At 38.7% G+C, this 13,642-nt stretch overlaps 1 non-coding gene and 21 pseudogenes across 1 annotated transcript; all 22 read right to left on the bottom strand.

The window, feature by feature from the left end:
* Positions 1 to 207: 207 nt before the first annotated feature.
* On the bottom strand, positions 208 to 325 carry LOC122361299 (annotated as a pseudogene).
* A 274-nt stretch (positions 326 to 599) lies between these two features.
* Positions 600 to 717, bottom strand: LOC122361260 (annotated as a pseudogene).
* A 272-nt stretch (positions 718 to 989) lies between these two features.
* Positions 990 to 1,106, bottom strand: LOC122361308 (annotated as a pseudogene).
* A 274-nt stretch (positions 1,107 to 1,380) lies between these two features.
* LOC122361197 lies at positions 1,381 to 1,499 on the bottom strand (annotated as a pseudogene).
* Positions 1,500 to 1,773: 274 nt separating this feature from the next.
* On the bottom strand, positions 1,774 to 1,892 carry LOC122361340 (annotated as a pseudogene).
* Positions 1,893 to 2,164: 272 nt separating this feature from the next.
* LOC122361229 lies at positions 2,165 to 2,286 on the bottom strand (annotated as a pseudogene).
* A 274-nt stretch (positions 2,287 to 2,560) lies between these two features.
* Positions 2,561 to 2,677, bottom strand: LOC122361327 (annotated as a pseudogene).
* Positions 2,678 to 2,949: 272 nt separating this feature from the next.
* Positions 2,950 to 3,066, bottom strand: LOC122361350 (annotated as a pseudogene).
* Positions 3,067 to 3,339: 273 nt separating this feature from the next.
* On the bottom strand, positions 3,340 to 3,458 carry LOC122361255 (annotated as a pseudogene).
* A 272-nt stretch (positions 3,459 to 3,730) lies between these two features.
* LOC122361307 lies at positions 3,731 to 3,847 on the bottom strand (annotated as a pseudogene).
* Positions 3,848 to 4,122: 275 nt separating this feature from the next.
* Positions 4,123 to 4,241, bottom strand: LOC122361237 (annotated as a pseudogene).
* A 663-nt stretch (positions 4,242 to 4,904) lies between these two features.
* LOC122361306 lies at positions 4,905 to 5,021 on the bottom strand (annotated as a pseudogene).
* Positions 5,022 to 5,296: 275 nt separating this feature from the next.
* Positions 5,297 to 5,413, bottom strand: LOC122361305 (annotated as a pseudogene).
* A 275-nt stretch (positions 5,414 to 5,688) lies between these two features.
* LOC122361196 lies at positions 5,689 to 5,807 on the bottom strand (annotated as a pseudogene).
* Positions 5,808 to 6,082: 275 nt separating this feature from the next.
* Positions 6,083 to 6,201, bottom strand: LOC122361195 (annotated as a pseudogene).
* Positions 6,202 to 6,472: 271 nt separating this feature from the next.
* Positions 6,473 to 6,593, bottom strand: LOC122361322 (annotated as a pseudogene).
* A 272-nt stretch (positions 6,594 to 6,865) lies between these two features.
* Positions 6,866 to 6,982, bottom strand: LOC122361323 (annotated as a pseudogene).
* A 665-nt stretch (positions 6,983 to 7,647) lies between these two features.
* LOC122361194 lies at positions 7,648 to 7,766 on the bottom strand (annotated as a pseudogene).
* Positions 7,767 to 9,673: 1,907 nt separating this feature from the next.
* Positions 9,674 to 9,794, bottom strand: LOC122361357 (annotated as a pseudogene).
* A 668-nt stretch (positions 9,795 to 10,462) lies between these two features.
* On the bottom strand, positions 10,463 to 10,581 carry LOC122361304 (annotated as a pseudogene).
* A 277-nt stretch (positions 10,582 to 10,858) lies between these two features.
* Positions 10,859 to 10,982, bottom strand: LOC122361312 (annotated as a pseudogene).
* Positions 10,983 to 13,218: 2,236 nt separating this feature from the next.
* Positions 13,219 to 13,337, bottom strand: LOC122361183. The gene has a single exon (XR_006252902.1). It is a non-coding gene; the product is annotated as a 5S ribosomal RNA (ribosomal RNA).
* Positions 13,338 to 13,642: the final 305 nt, after the last annotated feature.

The following is a 13,642-nucleotide window of genomic DNA, read 5'->3' as shown; positions in this document are numbered from 1 at the left end:
TGAATGAAATACAAAAAATACTTCAAAATGAGCTACATTAAAGATAAGAGCATTAGTTAAGTAGTTAAAAACAGTCAAACTCTGTTTAAAGAACAGCTACTTTAAAGGCAATTGAATTAAATAAGCAGTAAAGGAAAGCAAAGAGCTGGTCAAACTTTGGCCACACTAAGAGGCCAGTGTATTAGATAAGTAGTGAAAAAACTCAAAAACTTACAGCACCTGGTATTCCTAGGCAGTCTCCCATCAAGTACTAACTAGGCCCAACTCTGCTTAGCTTCTGAGATCAGGCGAGATCAGGCGTGAACAGGGTGGTATGGCCGTATGGCGAAAGCTGCTGCAAAAAGCCCCTATTTTAAGGTGAGGCACACTAAGTGCCATTATACTAGATAAGTAATGAATGAAATACAAAAAATACTTCAAAATGAGCTACATTAAAGATAAGAGCATTAGTTAAGTAGTTAAAAACAGTCAAACTCTGTTTAAAGAACAGCTACTTTAAAGGCAATTGAATTAAATAAGCAGTAAGGAAAGCAAAGAGCTGGTCAAACTTTGGCCACACTAAGGGCCAGTGTATTAGATAAGTAGTGAAAAAACTCAAAAACTTACAGCACCTGGTATTCCTAGGCAGTCTCCATCCAAGTACTAACTAGGCCCAACTCTGCTTAGCTTCTGAGATCAGGCGAGATCAGGCGTGAACAGGGTGGTATGGCCGTAAGCGAAAGCTGCTGCAAAAGCCCCTATTTTAAGGTGAGGCACACTAAGTGCCATTATACTAGATAAGTAATGAATGAAATACAAAAAATACTTCAAAATGAGCTACATTAAAGATAAGAGCATTAGTTAAGTAGTTAAAAACAGTCAAACTCTGTTTAAAGAACAGCTACTTTAAAGGCAATTGAATTAAATAAGCAGTAAGGAAAGCAAAGAGCTGGTCAAACTTTGGCCACACTAAAGGGCCAGTGTATTAGATAAGTAGTGAAAAAACTCAAAACTTACAGCACCTGGTATTCCTAGGCAGTCTCCCATCCAAGTACTAACTAGGCCCAACTCTGTAGCTTCTGAGATCAGGCGAGATCAGGCGTGAACAGGGTGGTATGGCCGTAAGCAAGAAGCTGCTGCAAAAAGCCCCTATTTTAAGGTGAGGCACACTAAGTGCCATTATACTAGATAAGTAATGAATGAAATACAAAAAATACTTCAAAATGAGCTACATTAAAGATAAGAGCATTAGTTAAGTAGTTAAAAACAGTCAAACTCTGTTTAAAGAACAGCTACTTTAAAGGCAATTGAATTAAATAAGCAGTAAGGAAAGCAAAGAGCTGGTCAAACTTTGGCCACACTAAGGGCCAGTGTATTAGATAAGTAGTGAAAAAACTCAAAAACTTACAGCACCTGGTATTCCTAGGCAGTCTCCCATCCAAGTACTAACTAGGCCCAACTCTGCTTAGCTTCTGAGATCAGGCGAGATCAGGCGTGAACAGGGTGGTATGGCCGTAAGCGAAAGCTGCTGCAAAAGCCCCTATTTTAAGGTGAGGCACACTAAGTGCCATTATACTAGATAAGTAATGAATGAAATACAAAAAAATACTTCAAAATGAGCTACATTAAAGATAAGAGCATTAGTTAAGTAGTTAAAAACAGTCAAACTCTGTTTAAAGAACAGCTACTTTAAAGGCAATTGAATTAAATAAGCAGTAAGGGAAAGCAAAGAGCTGGTCAAACTTTGGCCACACTAAGGGCCAGTGTATTAGATAAGTAGTGAAAAAACTCAAAAACTTACAGCACCTGGTATTCCTAGGCAGTCTCCCATCCAAGTACTAACTAGGCCCAACTCTGTAGCTTCTGAGATCAGGCGAGATCAGGCGTGAACAGGGTGTGGTATGGCCGTAAGCGAAAGCTGCTGCAAAAAGCCCCTATTTTAAGGTGAGGCACACTAAGTGCCATTATACTAGATAAGTAATGAATGAAATACAAAAAATACTTCAAAATGAGCTACATTAAAGATAAGAGCATTAGTTAAGTAGTTAAAAACAGTCAAACTCTGTTTAAAGAACAGCTACTTTAAAGGCAATTGAATTAAATAAGCAGTAAGGGAAAGCAAAGCTGGTCAAACTTTGGCCACACTAAGGGCCAGTGTATTAGATAAGTAGTGAAAAAACTCAAAAACTTACAGCACCTGGTATTCCTAGGCAGTCTCCCATCCAAGTACTAACTAGGCCCAACTCTGCTTAGCTTCTGAGATCAGGAGGCGAGATCAGGCGTGAACAGGGTGGTATGGCCGTAAGTGAAAGCTGCTGCAAAAGCCCCTATTTTTAGGTGAGGCACACTAAGTGCCATTATACTAGATAAGTAATGAATGAAATACAAAAAAATACTTCAAAATGAGCTACATTAAAGATAAGAGCATTAGTTAAGTAGTTAAAAACAGTCAAACTCTGTTTAAAGAACAGCTACTTTAAAGGCAATTGAATTAAATAAGCAGTAAAGGAAAGCAAAGAGCTGGTCAAACTTTGGCCACACTAAGGGCCAGTGTATTAGATAAGTAGTGAAAAAACTCAAAAACTTACAGCACCTGGTATTCCTAGGCAGTCTCCCATCCAAGTACTAACTAGGCCCAACTCTGTAGCTTCTGAGATCAGGCGAGATCAGGCGTGAACAGGGTGGTATGGCCGTATGAAAGCTGCTGCAAAAGCCCCTATTTTAAGGTGAGGCACACTAAGTGCCATTATACTAGATAAGTAATGAATGAAATACAAAAAAATACTTCAAAATGAGCTACATTAAAGATAAGAGCATTAGTTAAGTAGTTAAAAACAGTCAAACTCTGTTTAAAGAACAGCTACTTTAAAGGCAATTGAATTAAATAAGCAGTAAGGGAAAGCAAAGAGCTGGTCAAACTTTGGCCACACTAAGGGCCAGTGTATTAGATAAGTAGTGAAAAAACTCAAAAACTTACAGCACCTGGTATTCCTAGGCAGTCTCCCATCCAAGTACTAACTAGGCCCAACTCTGTAGCTTCTGAGATCAGGCGAGATCAGGCGTGAACAGGGTGGTATGGCCGTGTGAAGCTGCTGCAAAAAGCCCCTATTTTAAGGTGAGGCACACTAAGTGCCATTATACTAGATAAGTAATGAATGAAATACAAAAAAATACTTCAAAATGAGCTACATTAAAGATAAGAGCATTAGTTAAGTAGTTAAAAACAGTCAAACTCTGTTTAAAGAACAGCTACTTTAAAGGCAATTGAATTAAATAAGCAGTAAGGGAAAGCAAAGAGCTGGTCAAACTTTGGCCACACTAAGGGCCAGTGTATTAGATAAGTAGTGAAAAAACTCTCAAAACTTACAGCACCTGGTATTCCTAGGCAGTCTCCCATCCAAGTACTAACTAGGCCCAACTCTGCTTAGCTTCTGAGATCAGGCGAGATCAGGCGTGAACAGGGTGGGATGGCCGTAAAAGAAAGCTGCTGCAAAAAGCCCCTATTTTAAGGTGAGGCACACTAAGTGCCATTATACTAGATAAGTAATGAATGAAATACAAAAAATACTTTAAAATGAGCTACATTAAAGATAAGAGCATTAGTTAAGTAGTTAAAAACAGTCAAACTCTGTTTAAAGAACAGCTACTTTAAAGGCAATTGAATTAAATAAGCAGTAAAGGAAAGCAAAGAGCTGGTCAAACTTTGGCCACACTAAGGGCCAGTGTATTAGATAAGTAGTGAAAAACTCAAAACTTACAGCACCTGGTATTCCTAGGCAGTCTCCCATCCAAGTACTAACTAGGCCCAACTCTGTAGCTTCTGAGATCAGGCGAGATCAGGCGTGAACAGGGTGGTATGGCCGTAAGCGAAAGCTGCTGCAAAAAGCCCCTATTTTAAGGTGAGGCACACTAAGTGCCATTATATACTAGATAAATAATGAATGAAATACAAAAAAATACTTCAAAATGAGCTACATTAAAGATAAGAGCATTAGTTAAGTAGTTAAAAACAGTCAAACTCTGTTTAAAGAACAGCTACTTTAAAGGCAATTGAATTAAATAAGCAGTAAGGAAAGCAAAGAGCTGGTCAAACTTTGGCCACACTAAGGGCCAGTGTATTAGATAAGTAGTGAAAAAACTCAAAACTTACAGCACCTGGTATTCCTAGGCAGTCTCCCATCCAAGTACTAACTAGGCCCAACTCTGCTTAGCTTCTGAGATCAGGCGAGATCAGGCGTGAACAGGGTGGGATGGCCGTAAGCAAAAGCTGCTGCAAAAGCCCCTATTTTAAGGTGAGGCACACTAAGTGCCATTATACTAGATAAGTAATGAATGAAATACAAAAAATACTTCAAAATGAGCTACATTAAAGATAAGAGCATTAGTTAAGTAGTTAAAAACAGTCAAACTCTGTTTAAAGAACAGCTACTTTAAAGGCAATTGAATTAAATAAGCAGTAAAGGGAAAGCAAAGAGCTGGTCAAACTTTGGCCACACTAAGGGCCAGTGTATTAGATAAGTAGTGAAAAAACTCAAAACTTACAGCACCTGGTATTCCTAGGCAGTCTCCCATCCAAGTACTAACTAGGCCCAACTCTGTAGCTTCTGAGATCAGGCGAGATCAGGCGTGAACAGGGTGGGTATGGCCGTAGCGAAAGCTGCTGCAAAAGCCCCTATTTTAAGGTGAGGCACACTAAGTGCCATTATACTAGATAAGTAATGAATGAAATACAAAAAAATACTTCAAAATGAGCTACATTAAAGATAAGAGCATTAGTTAAGTAGTTAAAAACAGTCAAACTCTGTTTAAAGAACAGCTACTTTAAAGGCAATTGAATTAAATAAGCAGTAAGGGAAAGCAAAGAGCTGGTCAAACTTTGGCCACACTAAGGGCCAGTGTATTAGATAAGTAGTGAAAAAACTCAAAACTTACAGCACCTGGTATTCCTAGGCAGTCTCCCATCCAAGTACTAACTAGGCCCAACTCTGTAGCTTCTGAGATCAGGCGAGATCAGGCGTGAACAGGGTGGTATGGCCGTAAGCAGAAAGCTGCTGCAAAAAGCCCCTATTTTAAGGTGAGGCACACTAAGTGCCATTATACTAGATAAGTAATGAATGAAATACAAAAAAATACTTCAAAATGAGCTACATTAAAGATAAGAGCATTAGTTAAGTAGTTAAAAACAGTCAAACTCTGTTTAAAGAACAGCTACTTTAAAGGCAATTGAATTAAATAAGCAGTAAAGGAAAGCAAAGAGCTGGTCAAACTTTGGCCACACTAAGGGCCAGTGTATTAGATAAGTAGTGAAAAAACTCAAAACTTACAGCACCTGGTATTCCTAGGCAGTCTCCCATCCAAGTACTAACTAGGCCCAACTCTGTAGCTTCTGAGATCAGGCGAGATCAGGCGTGAACAGGGTGGTATGGCCGTAAGCGAAAGCTGCTGCAAAAAGCCCCTATTTTAAGGTGAGGCACACTAAGTGCCATTATACTAGATAAGTAATGAATGAAATACAAAAAAATACTTCAAAATGAGCTACATTAAAGATAAGAGCATTAGTTAAGTAGTTAAAAACAGTCAAACTCTGTTTAAAGAACAGCTACTTTAAAGGCAATTGAATTAAATAAGCAGTAAGGGAAAGCAAAGAGCTGGTCAAACTTTGGCCACACTAAGGGCCAGTGTATTAGATAAGTAGTGAAAAAACTCAAAAACTTACAGCACCTGGTATTCCTAGGCAGTCTCCCATCCAAGTACTAACTAGGCCCAACTCTGCTTAGCTTCTGAGATCAGGCGAGATCAGGCGTGAACAGGGTGGTATGGCCGTAAGCGAAAGCTGCTGCAAAAAGCCCCTATTTTTAAGGTGAGGCACACTAAGTGCCATTATACTAGATAAGTAATGAATGAAATACAAAAAAATACTTCAAAATGAGCTACATTAAAGATAAGAGCATTAGTTAAGTAGTTAAAAACAGTCAAACTCTGTTTAAAGAACAGCTACTTTAAAGGCAATTGAATTAAATAAGCAGTAAGGAAAGCAAAGAGCTGGTCAAACTTTGGCCACACTAAGGGCCAGTGTATTAGATAAGTAGTGAAAAAACTCAAAAACTTACAGCACCTGGTATTCCTAGGCAGTCTCCCATCCAAGTACTAACTAGGCCCAACTCTGCTTAGCTTCTGAGATCAGGCGAGATCAGGCGTGAACAGGGTGGTATGGCCGTAAGCGAAAGCTGCTGCAAAAGCCCCTATTTTAAGGTGAGGCACACTAAGTGCCATTATACTAGATAAGTAATGAATGAAATACAAAAAAATACTTCAAAATGAGCTACATTAAAGATAAGAGCATTAGTTAAGTAGTTAAAAACAGTCAAACTCTGTTTAAAGAACAGCTACTTTAAAGGCAATTGAATTAAATAAGCAGTAAGGGAAAGCAAAGAGCTGGTCAAACTTTGGCCACACTAAGGGCCAGTGTATTAGATAAGTAGTGAAAAAACTCAAAACACAGCACCTGGTATTCCTAGGCAGTCTCCCATCCAAGTACTAACTAGGCCCAACTCTGCTTAGCTTCTGAGATCAGGCGAGATCAGGCGTGAACAGGGTGTGGTATGGCCGTAAGCGAAAGCTGCTGCAAAAGCCCCTATTTTAAGGTGAGGCACACTAAGTGCCATTATACTAGATAAGTAATGAATGAAATACAAAAAAATACTTCAAAATGAGCTACATTAAAGATAAGAGCATTAGTTAAGTAGTTAAAAACAGTCAAACTCTGTTTAAAGAACAGCTACTTTAAAGGCAATTGAATTAAATAAGCAGTAAGGAAAGCAAAGAGCTGGTCAAACTTTGGCCACACTAAGGGCCAGTGTATTAGATAAGTAGTGAAAAAACTCAAAACTTACAGCACCTGGTATTCCTAGGCAGTCTCCCATCCAAGTACTAACTAGGCCCAACTCTGTAGCTTCTGAGATCAGGCGAGATCAGGCGTGAACAGGGTGGGATGGCCGTAAGCGAAAGCTGCTGCAAAAAGCCCCTATTTTAAGGTGAGGCACACTAAGTGCCATTATACTAGATAAGTAATGAATGAAATACAAAAAAATACTTCAAAATGAGCTACATTAAAGATAAGAGCATTAGTTAAGTAGTTAAAAACAGTCAAACTCTGTTTAAAGAACAGCTACTTTAAAGGCAATTGAATTAAATAAGCAGTAAGGAAAGCAAAGAGCTGGTCAAACTTTGGCCACACTAAGGGCCAGTGTATTAGATAAGTAGTGAAAAAACTCAAAACTTACAGCACCTGGTATTCCTAGGCAGTCTCCCATCCAAGTACTAACTAGGCCCAACTCTGTAGCTTCTGAGATCAGGCGAGATCAGGCGTGAACAGGGTGGGTATGGCCGTGCGAAAGCTGCTGCTGCAAAAGCCCCTATTTTAAGGTGAGGCACACTAAGTGCCATTATACTAGATAAGTAATGAATGAAATACAAAAAAATACTTCAAAATGAGCTACATTAAAGATAAGAGCATTAGTTAAGTAGTTAAAAACAGTCAAACTCTGTTTAAAGAACAGCTACTTTAAAGGCAATTGAATTAAATAAGCAGTAAGGAAAGCAAAGAGCTGGTCAAACTTTGGCCACACTAAGGGCCAGTGTATTAGATAAGTAGTGAAAAAACTCAAAAACTTACAGCACCTGGTATTCCTAGGCAGTCTCCCATCCAAGTACTAACTAGGCCCAACTCTGCTTAGCTTCTGAGATCAGGCGAGATCAGGCGTGAACAGGGTGGTATGGCCGTAAGCAAAGCTGCTGCAAAAAAGCCCTATTTGTACTAAGGTGAGGCACATAGAATTGCCATTATACTAGATAAGTAGATGAAATGCAAAAAATACTTCAAATAGACTACATTAAAGATAAGAGCATTAGTTAAGTAGTTAAAAACAGTCAAACTCTGTTTAAAGAACAGCTACTTTAAAGGTAATTGGATACAAATAGAAAGCAGTAAGAAAATACAAAGAATGGTCAAACTTTGTACACTAAGGGCCAGTGTATTAGAAAAGTAGTGAAAAAAACTCAGAAACTTACAGCACCTGGTATTCCTAGGCAGTCTCCATCCAGAAGAGTACTAACTAGGGCTAACTCTGTAGCTTCTGAGATCAAGGCAAAGAGATCAGATCAGCGTGAACAGGGTGGTATGGTCGTATGTAGCTGTTTCACAAAAGCCCCTATTTTAAGATTGAGGCACACTAAGTGCCATTATACTGAATAAGTAATGAATGAAATACAAAAAATGCACTTTAAAATATGACTACATTAAAAATAAGGCATTAAGTTAAGTGATTAAAAACAGTCAAACTCTGTTTTAAAGAACAACTACTTTTAAGGCAATTGAATTAAAATAAGCAGTAAGGAAAGCAAGAGAGCTAGTCAAACTTTGGCCCACACTAAGAGGCCAGTGTATTAGAAAAGTAGTGAAAAAACTCAAAAGCTTCCAGTACACATATATTTCCTAGGCAGTCTCCCATCCAAGTACTAACTAGGCCTTCTTCTGCCAGCTTCTGAGATCGAGCGTGAACAGGCGTGAACAAGTTCTGGCATGGCATGTAGCTAACTGCAAAAAAGCACCCCTATTTTAAGGTGGTGACACACTAAATTGCCATTATACTAGATAAATAATGAATGAAATACAAAAAAATGCTTCAAAATGAGCTACATTGAAGATAAGAGCATTGATTCAAGTAGTTAAAAACAGTCAAATTATCATTTAAAAGAACAGCTACTAGGAAAGGCAGTTGGATGGAGAAATAAGCAGTAAGGGAAAAGCAAAGAGCTGGGGTCAGAGCTTTTGGCCACACTAAGAGACCAGTGTATTAGATAAGTAGTAGAAAAAACTCAAAAACTTACAGCACCTGGTATTTCTAGAGCAGTCTCCCATCCAAGTACTAACTAGACCCAACTCTGTAGCTTCTGAGGATCAGAGCGAGATCAGGCGTGGATGGGGAGTGGCTATGTCCATAAACGAAAGCTGTTGCAAAAAGCCCCTATTTTAAATGTGAGGCACACTAGAATTGCCATTATACTATGATAAGTAATGAATGAAATACAAAAGAATGCTTCAAAATAGAGCTACATTAAAGATAAGAGCATTAGTTAAGTAGTTAAAAACAGTCAAACTCTGTTTAAAGAACAGCCCCCCCAAAGGCAATTGAATTAAATAAGCAGTAAGGGAAAGCAAAGAGCTAGTCAAACTTTGGCCACACACAAAGGGTGATGTATTATTAGATTAGTAGTGAAAAACTCAAAAACTTACAGCACCTGTCATTCTAGGCAGTCTCTCCCCATCCAAGTACTAACTAAACCCAACTCTAGCAGCTTCACAGATCAGGCAAAAGATCAGATCAGGCGTGAACAGGGTGGTATGGCCGTGTGAAAGCTGCTGCAAAAGCCCCCTATTTTAAGGTAGAGGCACACTAGAAGTGCCATTATACTAGATAAGTAATAGATGAAATACAAAAAAAATACTTCAAAATGAGCTACATTAAAGATAAGAGCATTAGTTAAGTAGAATTAAAACAGTCAAACTCTGTTTTAAGAACAGCTACTTTAAAGGCAATTGAATTAAATAAGCAGTAAAGGAAAGCAAAGAGCTAGTCAAACTTTGGCCACACTAAGAACTTGAGTGTATTAGATAAGTAGTGAAAAACTCAAAAACTTACAGCACCTGGTATTTCCTAGGCAGTCTCCCATCCAAGTACTAACTAGGCCCAACTCTGCTTAGCTTCTGAGATCAGAGCGAGATCAGGCGTGAACAGGGTGGGATGGCCGTGGCGAAAGCTGTTGCAAAAAGCCCCTATTTTAGGTGGGGCACACTAATTGCCATTATACTAGATAAGTAATGAATGAAATACAAAAAATGCTTCAAAATGAGCTACATTAAAGATAAGAGGCATTAGTTAAGTAGTTAAAAACAGTCAAACTCTGTTTTTAAGAATAAGCTACTTTAAAGGCAATTGAATTAAATAAGCAGTAAAGGAAAGCAAAGAGCTGGTCAAACTTTGGCCACACTAAGGGCTAGTGTATTAGATAGAAGAAGTGAAAAAACTCAAAACTTACAGCACCTGGTATTCCTAGGCAGTCTCCCATCCAAGTACTAACTAGGCCCAACTCTGCCAGCTTCTGAGATCAGAGCGAGATCAGGCGTGAACAGGTGGGATGGCCGTGGCGAAAGCTGCTGCAAAAAAGCCCCTATTTTAGGTGAGGCACACTAAGTGCCATTATACTAGATAAGTAATGAATGAAATACAAAAAATACTTCAAAATGAGCTACATTAAAGATAAGAGCATTAGTTAAGTAGTTAAAAACAGTCAAACTCTGTTTAAAGAACAGCTACTTTAAAGGCAATTGAATTAAATAAGCAGTAAAGGAAAGCAAAGAGCTAGTCAAACTTTGGCCACACTAAGAGGCCAGTGTATTAGATAAGTAGTGAAAAAACTCAAAAACTTACAGCACCTGGTATTCCTAGGCAGTCTCCCATCCAAGTACTAACTAGGCCCAACTCTGCTTAGCTTCTGAGATCAGGCGAGATCAGGCGTGAACAGGGTGGGATGGCCGTGTGAAAGCTGCTGCAAAAAGCCCTATTTTAAGGTGGGGCACACTAAGTGCCATTATACTAGATAAGTAATGAATGAAATACAAAAAAATGCTTCCAAAATGAGCTACATTAAAAAGATAAGAGCATTAGTTAAGTAGTTAAAAACAGTCAAACTCTGTTTAAAGAACAGCTACTTTAAAGGCAATTGAATTAAATAAGCAGTAAAGGGAAAGCAAAGAGCTGGTCAAACTTTGGCCACACTAAGGGACCAGTGTATTAGATAAGTAGTGAAAAAACTCCAAAACTTACAGCACCTGGTATTCCTAGGCAGTCTCCCATCCAAGTACTAACTAGGCCCAACTCTGCTTAGCTTCTGAGATCAGGCGAGATTAGATCAGGCGTGAACAGGGTGGTATGGCTGTAATGAAAGCTGCTGCAAAAAGCCCCTATTTTAAGGTGAGGCACACTAAGTGCCATTATACTAGATAAGTAATGAATGAAATACAAAAAAATGCTTCAAAATGAGCTACATTAAAGATAAGAGCATTAGTTAAGTAGTTAAAAACAGTCAAACTCTGTTTAAAGAACAGCTACTTTAAAGGCAATTGAATTAAATAAGCAGTAAAGGAAAGCAAAGAGCTGGTCAAACTTTGGCCACACTAAGGGCCAGTGTATTAGATAAGTAGTGAAAAAACTCAAAACTTACAGCACCTGGTATTCCTAGGCAGTCTCCCATCAAGTACTAACTAGGCCCAACTCTGTAGCTACCTGAGATCAGGCGAGATCAGAGGCGTGAACAGGGTGGTATGGTTGGCGTCAAAAGCTGCTGCAAAAAGCCCCTATTTTAAGGTGAGGCACACTAAGTGCCATTATACTAGATAAGTAATGAATGAAATACAAAAAAATGCTTAAAATAAGCTACATTAAAGATAAGAGCATTAGTTAAGTAGTTAAAAACAGTCAAACTCTGTTTAAAGAACAGCTACTTTAAAGGCAATTGAATTAAATAAGCAGTAAGGAAAGCAAAGAGCTGGTCAAACTTTGGCCACACTAAAGGGCCAGTGTATTAGATAAGTAGTGAAAAACTCAAAAACTTACAGCACCTGGTATTCCTAGGCAGTCTCCCATCCAAGTACTAACTGGGCCCAACTCTGTAGCTTCTGAGATCAGGTGAGATCAGGCGTGAACAGGGTGGGATGGCCGTGGCGAAAGCTGCTGCAAAAAGCCCCTATTTTAAGGTGAGGCACACTAAGTGCCATTATACTAGATAAGTAATGAATGAAATACAAAAAATACTTTAAAATGAGCTACATTAAAGATAAAGGCATTAGTTAAGTAGTTAAAAACAGTCAAACTCTGTTTAAAGAACAGCTACTTTAAAGGCAATTGAATTAAATAAGCAGTGAGGGAAAGCAAAGAGCTGGTCAAACTTTGGCCACACTAAGGGCCAGTGTATTAGATAAGTAGTGAAAAAACTCAAAAACTTACAGCACCTGGTATTCCTAGGCAGTCTCCCATCCAGAGTACTAACTAGGCCCAACTCTGCTTAGCTTCTGAGATCAGGCGAGATCAGGCGTGAACAGGGTGTGGTATGGTCTGTATGTGCAAAAGCTGCTGCAAAAGCCCCTATTTTAAGGTGAGGCACACTAAAGTGCCATTATACTAGATAAGTAATGAATGAAATACAAAAAAATACTTCAAAATGAGCTACATTAAAGATAAGAGCATTAGTTAAGTAGTTAAAAACAGTCAAACTCTGTTTAAAGAACAGCTACTTTAAAGGCAATTGAATTAAATAAGCAGTAAAGGAAAGCAAAGAGCTGGTCAAACTTTGGCCACACTAAGGGCCAGTGTATTAGATAAGTAGTGAAAAAACTCAAAACTTCCAGCACCTGGTATTCCCTAGGCAGTCTCCCATCCAAGTACTAACTAGGCCCAACTCTGCTTAGCTTCTGAGATCGAGATCAGGCGTGAACAGGGTGGGATGGCGTGGTGAAAGCTGCTGCAAAAGCCCCTATTTTAAGGTGAGGGCACACTAAAATTGCCATTATACTAGATAAGTAATGAATGAAATACAAAAAAATACTTCAAAATGAGCTACATTAAAGATAAGAGCATTAGTTAAGTAGTTAAAAACAGTCAAACTCTTTTTAAAGAACAGCTACTTTAAAAGGCAATTGAATTAAATAAGCAGTAAGGAAAGCAAAGAGCTGGTCAAACTTTGGCCACACTAAGAGACCAGTGTATTAGATAAGTAGTGAAAAACTCAAAACTTACAGCACCTGGTATTCCTAGGCAGTCTCCCATCCAAGTACTAACTAGGCCCAACTCTGTAGCTTCTGAGATCAGAGGCGAGATCAGGCGTGAACAGGGGTGGGATGTCCGTAAGCAAAAGCTGCTGCAAAAGCCCTATTTTAAGGTGAGGCACACTAAGTGCCATTATACTAGATAAGTAATGAATGAAATACAAAAAAATACTTCAAAATGAGCTACATTAAAGATAAGAGCATTAGTTAAGTAGTTAAAAACAGTCAAACTCTGTTTAAAGAACAGCTACTTTAAAGGCAATTGAATTAAATAAGCAGTAAGGAAAGCAAAGAAGCTGGTCAAACTTTGGCCACACTAGGGCCAGTGTATTAGATAAGTAGTGAAAAAACTCAAAAACTTACAGCACCTGGTATTCCTAGGCAGTCTCCCATCCAAGTACTAACTAGGCCCAACTCTGCTTAGCTTCTGAGATCAGATGAGATCAGGCGTGAACAGGGTGGGATGGCCGTAAGCGAAAGCTGCTGCAAAAAGCCCCCTATTTTAAGGTGAGGCACACTAAGTGCCATTATACTAGATAAGTAATGAATGAAATACAAAAAAATACTTCAAAATGAGCTACATTAAAGATAAGGCATTAGTTAAGTAGTTAAAAACAGTCAAACTCTGTTTAAAGAACAGCTACTTTAAAGGCAATTGAATTAAATAAGCAGTAAGGGAAAGCAAAGAGCTGGTCAAACTTTGGCCACACTAAGGGCCAGTGTATTAGATAAGTAGTGAAAAAACTCAAAAACTTACAGCACCTGGTATTCCCAGGCAGT

Source organism: Puntigrus tetrazona, chromosome 16, assembly GCF_018831695.1.
Source record: "Puntigrus tetrazona isolate hp1 chromosome 16, ASM1883169v1, whole genome shotgun sequence".
Taxonomy (NCBI): Eukaryota; Metazoa; Chordata; class Actinopteri; order Cypriniformes; family Cyprinidae; genus Puntigrus; species Puntigrus tetrazona.
This window is presented reverse-complemented; position numbering and strand designations above follow the sequence as displayed.